The sequence below is a fragment of the Gymnoscopelus microlampas genome (genome assembly GCF_963454915.1).
Source record: "Gymnoscopelus microlampas genome assembly, chromosome: 8".
In the NCBI taxonomy this organism is placed as follows: domain Eukaryota; kingdom Metazoa; phylum Chordata; class Actinopteri; order Myctophiformes; family Myctophidae; genus Gymnoscopelus; species Gymnoscopelus microlampas.
The window spans coordinates 34567517-34578804 of NC_139945.1; positions in this window are offsets into that span (position 1 = coordinate 34567517).

Below are 11288 nucleotides of genomic sequence, written 5' to 3' on the forward strand. Positions count from 1 at the left end.
TTCAAACTTTGTTATTGCGGGAAAACAAGAAAGTAAAACACAAAAAAGGAATACAATTTTACCATCACAGGCAATGTCTTCTGAATGCTTACTGCAGTGGCATCTTGTCTGTGCATGAAACCAGGAAATGCCATCTCGTGAAAGTTGTATTGTATTGTAGTTGATCATCTATGCATATAAATAAAATAGAAATGTCATCATGAGGTTATTGAGATCACAAGGAAACAATTTGGTTTAATGCTAATGTTACTCATGCTACTATGCTACTCATGTTTTATAGCATCACTTTATTTGTCTGAATACTTCAAACCTTAAAAGTACACTGACTGAGCAATCTGATGCAAGTCTCCTTGTGATCAGACTGAGCGCTCTAACGAACATGGCAACCTAGAGGTGCTGTGTGTGCATACTGCATCGTCCTTCAGTTGGTCTGTCCACCGTGTTTGTTTCATTTTTCAACACCCTCTGGTCAGGTGACAGAGTTGCTCGGTGTGTGTCTTCAGGTGACCAATGTAATGGATATTTTAAGAAAGCCAATCTGTTCTTCTATCTATTCTGTACCGTCTAACTTTATCTGAACCACAGAGGTTTAAACTCACAGCAGGGGTCTTTAGTCAACTCAGCTACAGCTGTCAATCTAACAGCTGATCTGGATCCTCCATGTTAGTCTCTGTGTCAGCATATATTTTCCTGTGATACTATCACTGTGTCAGCTACAGTATGTGTATTTGTGTAACTGTGCATGTGTCTCTCTTGTAATTAGTACAGACCTTATATGACTATTTAGGATAGTATCTTTGGTACAATGTTGAGTATAAAGCCTTGTGTTAGATGAGGTTCAGGAGGCTGGTGCCGGGATGGGCTGCGTGAGCAGGGCTGGAGCCCTGCTCCTCATTGTTGCTGTATGCTGTTTCTCTGCTGAAATCTTCCTAATAAATGATCTACAACTTCATCCGAACGGAATATTATTATTCTATTACACCAACTGTCTGTATAATGCAGTTTGCCAGGTGCACGGCTCACGAAGACTCGCAGAAGATAATAGTCAGTACTGCGAAGTCCTTCTGCTACTTTTAATTCATGGATGCACGGACAGCATACACGGACACGTTTCGGCGTCAAGCCTTCCTCAGCGTGTATCATGGATAGAGTACAACAGTGAAACACTACACACTCAAAAGTAACCTAAAACAAAAACTTTAAAAAAAAAATGTGGTCATGGCTGACCTCAAATTACAACTGGTCTTATTCCTACCCTCACCAACTTTTCTCATATATTTTTCTGCTACTGGAGCTTTCACCGTTATGTAATGTAATGTATGTACTGTAGGCCTATATGTCTACTGATGAATTGAGTACAATGGACCACAATGGAAACAAGCCCCCCGGGGCTTTTTGTGTAATCCTTTTAGCATAGCATTTGACTGTGTGTACTATACTGTTAACCATCTTGTCAATAAAGAATTCAATCAATCACTCAAACACACTGTTTACAGTGTATCTTCAGACAATCTAACCGACTGTAACCCTTGTCACACCTCTTACAACGGAAAGGTTTTTCCCCAGTGTGAAGACGCTGGTGTCTCTGCAGATTAACCAACACACTGAAGCTCTTGTCACATTTCTTACATTGGTACGGTCTTTCTCCGGTGTGGATGCGCCGGTGTGTGATCAGGTGACCCGACTGACTGAAAGTCTTGTCACAGTGTTTACAATGGAAAGGTCTTTCTCCTGTGTGGATTCGCCTGTGTGTATTCAGAGTAAACAAATGACTGAAACTCTTGTCACACTGTTGACAGGGGAAAGGTTTTTCTTCATTGTGGACACTCTGGTGTGTCTTCACACTGCCTATCCGACTGAAACTCTTGTCACACAGTTTGCAGTGGAATGGCTTTTCTCCAGTGTGGAGAAGCTGGTGTGTTTTCAAATGAACCAGCGCACTGAATCTCTTGCCACACATTTTACAGTGGAAAGGTTTTTCTCCATTGTGGAGAAGCCTGTGTGTCTTCACGCTGCCTAGCTGACTGAAACTCTTGTCACACAGTTTGCAGTGGAATGGTTTCTCTCCGGTGTGGACAGTCTGGACACACTGGTGTGTCTCAAGGTTGAGTAACACACTGAAACTCTTGTCACACAGTTTACACTGGAACGTTTTCTCTCTGTTATGCAGAAGCTGGTGCGTCTCCAAAATATCTAACCGACTGAAACTCTTGTCACACTGTTTACAGCGGAAAGGCGTTTCTCCGGTGTGTACATTCTGGGGTGTCTTCAGGTGGTCTAACCGCCTGAAGCTCTTGTCACACTGTTTAGAGATGTAGGGTTCCTTTCTTTCTGTGTAAGTTAGATGATGTAACTTTACTTCTCCTGGCTGAGTCAACGTTTTGGTAAACTGTGTTGAAATAAAGTTAAAAAACTAAAAAGCGATAGCCAACAGAAACCGCAGATGTTAATGCTGGCTTGGACCACAACAGAAACAAGCCCCCCGGGGCTTTTTGTGTTATCCTTTTAGCATATAACTGTTTTAACTGTACTATTGTATGGTTTTAAAATGTGTTAATACATCAATTAATCAATCAATCAATCAATCAATCAATCAACCAATCAAGGCTTCTCGTGTTCACATGTTAATGTAGGTATGTCTCAGCCCCCAGAAGGGTCTAAGGGAACCGTTTCTGTTTCTGTTTAATTAACTTAAACTATTTATTTATTCTAAAATAGGTATCCGTTATAATGAGAATGTTCTTAAACATTCAAACTTTGTTATTGCGGGAAAACAAGAAAGTAAAACACAAAAAAGGAATACAATTTTACCATCACAGGCAATGTCTTCTGAATGCTTACTGCAGTGGCATCTTGTCTGTGCATGAAACCAGGAAATGCCATCTCGTGAAAGTTGTATTGTATTGTAGTTGATCATCTATGCATATAAATAAAATAGAAATGTCATCATGAGGATATTGAGATCACAAGGAAACAATGTGGTTTAATGCTAATGTTACTCATGCTACTATGCTACTCATGTTTTATAGCATCACTTTATTTGTCTGAACACTTCAAACCTTAAAAGTACACTGACTGAGCAATCTGATGCAAGTCTCCTTGTGATCAGACTGAGCGCTCTAACGAACATGGCAACCTAGAGGTGCTGTGTGTGCATAATGCATCGTCCTTCAGTTGGTCTGTCAACCGTGTTTGTTTCATATTTTCAACACCCTCTGGTCAGGTGACAGAGTTGCTCGGTGTGTGTCTTCAGGTGACCAATGTAATGGATATTTTAAGAAAGCCAATCTGTTCTTCTATCTATTCTGTACCGTCTAACTTTATCTGAACCACAGAGGTTTAAACTCACAGCAGGGGTCTTTAGTCAACTCAGCTACAGCTGTCAATCTAACAGCTGATCTGGATCCTCCATGTTAGTCTCTGTGTCAGCATATATTTTCCTGTGATACTATCACTGTGTCAGCTATGTGTATTTGTGTAACTGTGCATGTGTCTCTCTTGTAATTAGTACAGACCTTATATGACTATTTAGGATAGTATCTTTGGTACAATGTTGAGTATAAAGCCTTGTGTTAGATGAGGTTCAGGAGGCTGGTGCCGGGATGGGCTGCGTGAGCAGGGCTGGAGCCCTGCTCCTCATTGTTGCTGTATGCTGTTTCTCTGCTGAAATCTTCCTAATAAATGATCTACAACTTCATCCGAACGGAATATTATTATTCTATTACACCAACTGTCTGTATAATGCAGTGTGCCAGGTGCACGGCTCACGAAGACTCGCAGAAGATAATAGTCAGCACTGCGAAGTCCTTCTGCTACTTTTAATTCATGGATGCACGGACAGCATACACGGACACGTTTCGGCGTCAAGCCTTCCTCAGCGTGTATCATGGATAGAGTACAACAGTGAAACACTACACACTCAAAAGTAACCTAAAACAAAAACTTAAAAAAAAAAATGTGGTCATGGCTGACCTCAAATTACAACTGGTCTTATTCCTACCCTCACCAACTTTTCTCATATATTTTTCTGCTACTGGAGCTTTCACCGTTATGTAATATAATGTATGTACTGTAGGCCTATATGTCTACTGATGAATTGAGTACAATGGACCACAATGGAAACAAGCCCCCCGGGGCTTTTTGTGTAATCCTTTTAGCATAGCATTTGACTGTGTGTACTATACTGTTAACCATCTTGTCAATAAAGAATTCAATCAATCACTCAAACACACTGTTTACAGTGTATCTTCAGACAATCTAACCGACTGTAACCCTTGTCACACCTCTTACAACGGAAAGGTTTTTCCCCAGTGTGAAGACGCTGGTGTCTCTGCAGATTAACCAACACACTGAAGCTCTTGTCACATTTCTTACATTGGTACGGTCTTTCTCCGGTGTGGATGCGCCGGTGTGTGATCAGGTGACCCGACTGACTGAAAGTCTTGTCACAGTGTTTACAATGGAAAGGTCTTTCTCCTGTGTGGATTCGCCTGTGTGTATTCAGAGTAAACAAATGACTGAAACTCTTGTCACACTGTTGACAGGGGAAAGGTTTTTCTTCATTGTGGACACTCTGGTGTGTCTTCACACTGCCTATCCGACTGAAACTCTTGTCACACAGTTTGCAGTGGAATGGCTTTTCTCCAGTGTGGAGAAGCTGGTGTGTTTTCAAATGAACCAGCGCACTGAATCTCTTGCCACACATTTTACAGTGGAAAGGTTTTTCTCCATTGTGGAGAAGCCTGTGTGTCTTCACGCTGCCTAGCTGACTGAAACTCTTGTCACACAGTTTGCAGTGGAATGGTTTCTCTCCGGTGTGGACAGTCTGGACACACTGGTGTGTCTCAAGGTTGAGTAACACACTGAAACTCTTGTCACACAGTTTACACTGGAACGTTTTCTCTCTGTTATGCAGAAGCTGGTGCGTCTCCAAAATATCTAACCGACTGAAACTCTTGTCACACTGTTTACAGCGGAAAGGCGTTTCTCCGGTGTGTACATTCTGGGGTGTCTTCAGGTGGTCTAACCGCCTGAAGCTCTTGTCACACTGTTTAGAGATGTAGGGTTCCTTTCTTTCTGTGTAAGTTAGATGATGTAACTTTACTTCTCCTGGCTGAGTCAACGTTTTGGTAAACTGTTGACTGGAAAATCTTTGTTCACTTGTGTCTCCTTGTTTCTGGCTGGTTAAGGTGCTGGTGATTTGTTGACAGGCTGCTAAGGGTATTTCTCCATTCCTCTTCATTATTGCCGTCGAGGTCATTCTGTCCCTGTGTTCTATTGTATCTCTCTTTGACTCTCCAACGCGGATCTCTGACTTTATGTAGCCAGCCTGTGACATCAGTCATCTATGACGTTATGATGACTCCAAATTTGGGCAAGGTTTCCACAGGATCAGTTAAATATTTTTAATGTTGTTAAACATGCGTTGGCCTACTGACAGTGTGCACAAAAATGTGGCACTGATCGGTCCAACACTTTAGCTATAGCTTCCTTAGCTGCACCAACATTGTGCTTGTGAAGTTGTTTTGTTCTCATTGGTGGTTTATAAGAAGTTATGTCTGTTTAGAGACAAACCAACTGCAAACTGTTCACTGCTTTGCCTTAACCAAATAGTTCACCAACCGCTTCACAAGAACAAATTGACATTAACAAACATACCCCCTCAGTTAAGTCAGAGAGAGAGAGAGAGAGATGGAGAGAGCTATTAGGACATGCCTCCTGGTGCATATTTGCTCTCTACTGAGCGCACCTTTCTAGTTTACAATTCAAATGCCCCCTGAGTTCAATTTATTCCTGCCCCAACATTCCCAATTAATTTTATTTGGTGCGTATAAAATATGTGACCACTGTTAAATTGCAAGGAAGCGTGCTGAGGATGGCTGCCTTAGCGTGGCCTTTGGCAGTGTTAGCTTTTCAAATTGTGTTACATGGATAAACAAGCAAAACGCCTCTCTGCTGGTGCTGCTACCTACTGTACCTCATACAACAAGGACAAGCTTATTATGTTTGTTTATCAATGTCATATGTTCCCATGCCTAAAAATAAATTGCACAATAATCATTTGTGCATTGCTTTTGCCTGCATGCATGTGATTAGGCTACTGGACACAGTTCCTCCTATCCAGCTTCCATGAATTTGAAAATGGGGCTAAAGGCCCATCATGTAAATTGTTTTCTATTAGAGGCCAGGTGCTTTTTATCTAGTCTCTTGTGAAGATAAATAAGAGCCTGGTGCACTATTTGTCTTGTGTATTTGTCATGTGCAGGAGTTTGCACGTAGTTTCCTATGCTTTTGTGAGTTTAAGCGAATGCCTGTGTGTGTGTGTGTGTGCGTGCGTGCGTGCGAACGTGTATGTGCATTTTTAAGCCATAGAGCCATGGCTCTAAAGGAAGCACAGCTGTCTAAGAGGGACCAGATATTCAAATTTGTTTTATAGTTTTTGAAATATTTACCTTTAATAATTTGTTAATAGAAGTCAATTTGACCCGATCAGCCCAAATTTGGTGTATACATTATAGACATAGATGGTTGGCGTTACAGCTGGCCACATGAAGTCTGAGATCCACTCTGGAGCCTTGCCGTTCCCATGTGGATCCTGAGATACACACAATTACATTTCTTTAAGTTAAACAAAACTGTGTGCTGGATACATTTTGATGTACGGTAATGAGAAAAGAATTGTGGTATTGGAATAGTGTGGTGAGTGTGGTGTATGTGTGGGGGCGTGCCTGCACACAGTGGGCTACTATATGAACAGTATTTGTGTCCTGTATGTGTATGCATGTGTTTGTATGCCTGCACATATCCATCAGAAATGTGTTTGTGTCGCGTCCATGCTGTGGCAATACAGTAATACACATGCTCTTGTAATAAGACCTCATCAGTTTGAACGGTGCATAAATCTCCGTTCATACAGTATACTGTACTTTTGCATAATTCCATTTGTATGTATGAGTTTGTGGGCAGGTGGATTTGAGTGAGACTCTGTGCGCATTCATGAGCTGCCTGATTGCGGTATAATTACCATAAATCAAATTTACATTTGTCATGTAATTTAGCTCCCAGCTTGGTATTGCCTGGTTAATTTTAGCGCCCACCACAAATGAGATTTACTGTCCCTTAGATTAATAACCCAGCCTGCACAGTGCACACACACACACACACACACACACACACACACACACACACACACACACACACACACACACACACACACACACACACACACACACACACACACACACACACACACACACACACACACACTCTCTCTCTCTCTCTCTCTCTCACTCTCACAAGGAAACCACATTCTCTCTCCAATCCGCAAATTTGACACTCCAGATAAACAGTAGCATTTTTTTCCTCCCCACTTCTTACCATCCATTATTCCCTCCCACTCACTCTCCTTCAGCCCCCACCCCCCCGCCCCCCCCAACAAATGTCATTGTCATTATTGTGATTACGAGCCACTTTACTGGCAACCAATGTAATGAGACAAGTATGGAGGCAGCTGTATTGAATTTCATCTGCAGCAAGAGTACATGCACAGGTCACATGCTGCAAAGCAGGGACCTTTCCAACCGGTGTGAAGACAACAGGGGAATGTGGAATGTGGATATCATCGATGTCGGGCGGAAACCTTATATGTCTAACATTGTTACTTTTCAGGAAAAATAACCTCTGTTCCAATCATAGAGTTATATAGAGGACGGACTGCCCCACCCCCAGCTATTGATTTCAATGAAAGTTGCTCACCAGCATTTGAAGCACCCGGAAGAACGCTCTACTTACGAATTTTTCTTGATTTGAGCACAAAATCTTGGCGCTAAATGCGGAAGACTTGAGCACCGAATAGGCACACTAGGGTTTCAAACGGTAGAAGCATGTGCAGTGGTGTTTCAAATGCGGAAGTATTGCAATCCCAGATTTGACCACCAGGCGACGGCAGCTTCACTGTTCACCGTGGTTCTGGGGGCTTGGTTCCAATGCACCCAGTGTAGTTATTATTTAGTCACAAGCTTCTCTTAATACCTTTCATCGGTTAAATATGTATTGTGACGGCCCCCTTGGGCCTTTGCCAGGATTCTGCTGTGGAACTGTTCTCTGTTGCAGTGCTGGGTGGAGTTGGGAAGGGGAGACCACTGGCCACTGTCTCCCCACACAGTATACTTGCCCTGTCCATGCTTTTAGTCTCTTCGTTCCACCTGGGCTACATTGCTGGGGCATGGCTACACAGAGAGCATTCCTTGTTCATTTGTGTTTCATTTATATTTGTATTGACTTAGTTGTGTTTGGCGGTATGCCTGCATTGTTTGCATTTTTGTTATCACAATTATATTCACTCACTTTTAGTTAAACTCTCTCCCGTTTCCCCTTTAATTTGTTGTGGCCTAGAGTGATAATCGATAATCGATAATCGTTTGAAATAATAAAAGAAGTCAAACAAAAGTCTTGTGACCCAGAAATGGGTCCTGACCTACATGCCTTTCCACCTGCCTGCCTGCCTCTCTATCTGTTGACTAGTTGTCTCACAACTTGGAGACAAATGGGAAGAATGCTTCCTGAATGATGTTCCCGTGCTTTGTGATCAGTAATGCACTTCCGAGATGAGAATTGGATATTAAGTTATGAGAGAGAGAGAGACAGAGAGTGATCGCTCTATGAAAACTGAGACGGTGGATAAAAATAGAGCGCAGAATGCCACCCTAACATGTTCGTGTAGGCACTAACTTACAGCCTGAAATTGTTCAGATCAGGATTGATGAGGCGTTGTTGTCCTGGTGTGTGTGTGTGTGTGTGTGTGTGTGTGTGTGTGTGTGTGTGTGTGTGTGTGTGTGTGTGTGTGTGTGTGTGTGTGTGTGTGTGTGTGTGTGCGTGCACATGCACCTTGTCTGGTGGTAAATTAGAGAAGGAGAGTGTTTAAAATAGATGAAACTCAGGTTGGATGCCAACACACTAGATACTTGATGAAAACCATCCATCACTACCCTATTAACCGGTTCATAGATGTGGCCTGTGTGTGTGCGTGTGCGTGTGCGTGTGCGTGTGCGTGTGCGTGTGCGTGTGCGTGTGTGTGTGCGTGTGCGTGTGTGTGTGTGTGTGTGTACGTGAGCATGTGAGCACGTGTGTGTGAGCACACACGCAGCCATGTGTGTGTGCGTGTGTGTGTGTGTGTGTGTGTGTGTGTGTGTGTGTGTGTGTGTGTGTGTGTGTGTGTGTGTGTGTGTGTGTGTGTGTGTGTGTGTGTGTGTGTGTGTGTGTGTGAGAGTGAGAGAGAATGTGCATACAACCATTTTCTCAGCATGTGTATAATGTGAGTACATTTAACTGAAAGTTAGTGTGTTTGCAAGTATTTATGTATTATGAGTGATGGTGCATACATCATGTGAACGCACGTGTGTGTCTTGGCCTGAAACAGGGAACAGTTGACTCTGGGCAGGAAGATGTATGTTATCAGAATGCTAAGCAGCGCTTTTAAACAGTCTTTATATTAAGAGTGTGTAGGAGCCATAAATTCACTTTGACACCACGTGCTGCGTCCCTGAGTAGGGTTGCTACTGATCACTTTGGTTGTAGATACCTGTACATATAGCCTTAGCAGTCACCACAGCGTTCTCAGCCTCTCTATCTCCCCTACTCACTCTCATTCTCCTTTAATAAAGGCTTTTTTAGTTGTAGTCTATATTTCTCTTTTGTTCTTTACTTTTTTCTTCGCCTGTATTTGAGTAATTGTTGTCTTCTTGTGTAAAGAGTGCTTCCCTTTCTTTATAAAGGACATGTGACAAGATGATTTGCTATAACCCCATGTGGCCTTGATATGCCGAGGCAGGCGTGGTAAATATGAATTAAGTACAGCAATGCAGGGATGAGTACATAGTTCAGACATGGCGGATTTCTGTTTATTGCATAGAGGCTGCATATTGGGGCTACCATTACCCCAAAACTACCTTTTTGGGACAAAACAATGTGTTTGACGTATTATCTCAGTGAAGAGCAAGTATTTCATGTACTTTTCAATCAATCAATCAATCAATCAATCAATCAATCAATCAATCAATCAATCAACAAACAAACAAAATCAAGCAAATTAGGTTGACTAGTTTCTTTTGAAAACTTTTGTGAATTGGGTATAAGATTGATCCTTGTTAATATTGTAGCAACCCCACAGAAGTGGTCCAGCCGTAACTCGCTCCACTGAGCGAGCTAGCCCTCTTGCGTGCTGGACTAGTGAGTCGATCCGGGTTCGAATGTGAATTTCACATTAACCACTTCAACCTATATACATTTCGGCCATTTGAAAATATATTTTTTATATATATTTTCAAAGGAGTTTTTATACATTTTGAACTTGTGAAATGTGACATTCTGCACAATGAGTACTTTTGGTAGTTAAAAGTAAATGTATTGAAAATTGGAAATACTCCAGCAATGTAAAATTACCTTACAATTCTACTTAGGTACACGACTTGAGTAAATGTACTTAGTTACTTTACACCACTGACGTGAGGTTTTACTTTCATTTCCAGTGTTGGGAAGTAACTAAAGTAATATGTAACTTAAAGTAATATTATTACCTTTTCCCAGTAACTAGTAAAGTAACTAATTACTTTCACGTTTTGAGTAATAATATTACCTTTACTTTTTTTCAAAAAGTAATTTATTACTTTTTTTCACGAGCCTCGGTGGTACTCTGGGTTTGAGTGTGTTTATTCGATCCTGTGTTGTTTTTGGTCCATTGATATAATGGTAGACTGGTTGGGATCGAGTTGCTATGCAGGCTGCTTGCTGATCCGGTCTAGAGCGGATACGGAAACGTTGAAATAGCTCTCAAAGTCACTCTTTTAGCACGTAAACGGACGCAAACAAAGTTGATTCAGACAATATAGAACATCACCAAACCCAGTACTGTTTTTTTTTAAATAAAAATGTTAACTTCCTGTTGATTTTGCTATTTTTATTTAGAAGAAAACACGGACTGGATCTGCGGATCCGGATCCAGTTCTTCAAATAGTAAAATAAACAGGAAGTTGACATTTTTATAAAAAGTACTGGGTTTGGTGATGTTCTATATGCTCTGAATCAGCTTTGTTTGTGTTTGTTTATGTGCTAAAAGAGTGACTTTGAGATCTGTTTCACCGTACAATGTAAGTCAATGAGGAGCATATTTTGAATTATCAATTTCTAATCAATGGAGCAATTATTTTTGATTTGTTGTCCACCTTTGGAGTTACACCATGGCAAGGTAAATACACAACCCAAACCTCTACCAAAGTGGTCTTGCCCTTTAA